This window comes from Pteropus alecto, unplaced genomic scaffold (assembly GCF_000325575.1).
Source record: "Pteropus alecto unplaced genomic scaffold, ASM32557v1 scaffold45, whole genome shotgun sequence".
Taxonomy (NCBI): domain Eukaryota; kingdom Metazoa; phylum Chordata; class Mammalia; order Chiroptera; family Pteropodidae; genus Pteropus; species Pteropus alecto.
Window position 1 is genome coordinate 32,441,515 of NW_006442491.1, and position 2,701 is coordinate 32,444,215.

Here is a 2,701-nt window from a genome sequence, read left to right on the forward strand (position 1 = left end):
GGTGTGATAATCAGTGGTAGCTAGTTCCCAACTAATGATTTTGTGAACCTGTAATTTATAGAGACTGTGTCATATACCCACTTATCCCCCTAACTCACTGAGTATTATTTCTCCCAGTCAGGGGACTGGCTTTTCAGGCCACATGTAGGTCTCAATCAGCTTTAGCTTGAGGATTTGGAGGGGCAGGGCGAAAAGAGAGGATGACAGAGAAATGAGATTAGGATTCGGTCTTCAAACCGAAAAAACTGGAAAATAAACCCTAGTCTGTGCTCTTCTCTGGGCTTCCTGCTTCTCAAGAAAGGCTGAAATTCAGGTCCTGAGAACAAACTTGTGGCCAGAACAGCTCTTGGAATGAAAGGGTTCCCCTCCTCCATAGCACCTTTATCAAATTCAAACTATTTTCCACATTCCTTCCTTACACAGCTCAGGCGCACTTGTGAAGCAGACCTCAGAGCAAATTCCGCTGAGAAGATTCAGGAAGCTCTGACCTGGCCCTCCCTCCTAGAAAGGAAAGTCCAAGTAAAGAGGGATGCCACACCCGGGGGAGGAGAGAGAGGATGTGACGACACCTCCAGGAATGCAGGGCCCACGCAGGTGTGTTGGCACCCACGAATTTCCTTTTTAAAAGGGCCTGATAAATCAGTACTGATAACAGCAATAAAGCTCACCCACTCCACAATCACCCACACAGAATTGGGGCCCTTGCTCCCAGGGCGTGGCCCTAGTAACTGGGGAGTGGAGGGTGACAGCTTACAATAGAGATCCTATAAGGCCGAGACATGTTTTCTAGACAGTGACTCTCAAAGTGGAGTCCCTGGGACTTTTTCAGAAGGCTCTCGAAGCCAAAACTATTTTCATAGTACTAAGATGTCACTGGCTCTTCTCACCCTTCTTGTGTCACAGGTTTACAATGTGAGTTTTCTAGAAGACACATGACGTGATGATATCATCACCCCGATGACTACTGGAATGCGTGCTGCGTATTCTTTTGTTTCAAATATTTCTCAGTTGTAATTCTAATACAATGAATATTGACAGACACAACACACACAAACAAGATACCTGGGAGCCCTCCACAATTTTTAAGAGTATTAAGGGGTCTTGAGACTGAACCATTATGCTGCCCCATCACAAGACCACGCTTTATTTTCAGTTCAGCTTGAGTCACATAGTAGGTGCTTTTGAACAGGGGGTTGAGAAGGCAGCCTTATTATTATTCAGCTTGGGATGATATCCTTTCCATCTTGTACTGACACCCAAAATGGCCAGAAAAACCTCATATTCCCCGACAAGCATTTGGTGACTTGAACCCCTCAGGGGAAAAGATGGGTTTCTCACTTTTGAAGCCAGGTAGGGCAAAGCTGGCATGGAAACCACACTCCCCCAGCTCCAGCTCTCAGCAACAGATCTGAGTACCTGTCAGGAGTCAGGCACCATACTACATGCTCAGCAGTGAGCGAAGCAGATGTGATCCCTGCCTTCTCAAAGCTTTCATTCTAAGGCAGAGGTGGATTACTCACAAAAAACGTCGGAAAACTGGAACTTGTCACAGGTGCTGAGAAGGAGGCGTGCAAGGTGTTAGCAGGGATTTGCGATGAGCAGGCCCTGAGGACTCAGGTGGAATGAAGCATCCTAACCAGCTCTTCTTGGCCATCTCGGGTTAGAAACCCCACTGGCAGGCCTAGGCCCGCCTCACAGGACGGTTCAACAGCTTTGTTGAGCAGGGGTCCCACGTGAGCCCTACTGTAGTTGAGTGGGGGACTTGAGGGGATCACCTCATCTTCCAAACATGGCCAATGTTAAACAGGGTCCCTGTGAGGAGAACCCAGCTCTGGGGCATTTAGAAAGGATTCAGTCTTTCGTTAGTGGGGACACAGCTCTGTCACAAACAACACAATCCAGAGATTGTCATTGGTGGAAACAAGAAATAGGTGGAGGAAGGTAGAGTAAGACTTAAGAAATTAAACAAGAAAAAAAGGAAGCCCTTGATCAGGGCCGGTCTAGAAGAAATCTTCGGGAAGGTAGGACCTGTGAGGAGCCATCCCGGGCCTCAGCCCACTTTCCCTCCCTCCAAGGGCCCACTGAGCCCCCTGGGACCTGACGGGCTGAGTCTCTACGGACAAAACAAAGCCAGAAGAGCCCTGAGGTCCCCCCACCTCCCCAGTAACTGTTGCAGAAGCGGGAAAACTTGAATTTTGCAACCAGAGTCGCAGCCTAACACCTAAACGACATAAATGGGTGGTGGAGGGGCGTTGTTTCAAGCTGCAGCACCCCAAGGTGGAAGCGGGGAGCGGGAGGGCGGAACCCAGCAGCTCCACGGAGCCTCGGTCCACGTGCCCCGCAGCGCATTCCATCTCCCAGCGGGGTTCAAGTTCCAGCCAGGACCCAGGGAACTAGGCGCGCGCCTGCGCGCGCGCGGAAGGCCCACCCGCCCCAGCTCATCTCCAGGTGCGCTTGCGCTTCCGGCCGGCCTTCCCGGGGCGGAAACTCCGGCGCCCGCGCATGCGCCGTCCAGCTCCCCTGCTCCTTCTGAGAGGGCCGCGGCTTCAGGTGATCCCGCCCCTCCCTCGCGGTGCGAGGCCAATCGCGCGGCGGAGGGCGGGACTTTCTCGCAGACGGGCCCGCCCACGCACAAGACAGGCGCGTGTCGATTGGTTGGCGCCGTGGGCGCAGGTGCGCGCTTCCTATTGGGTGTGGGCGG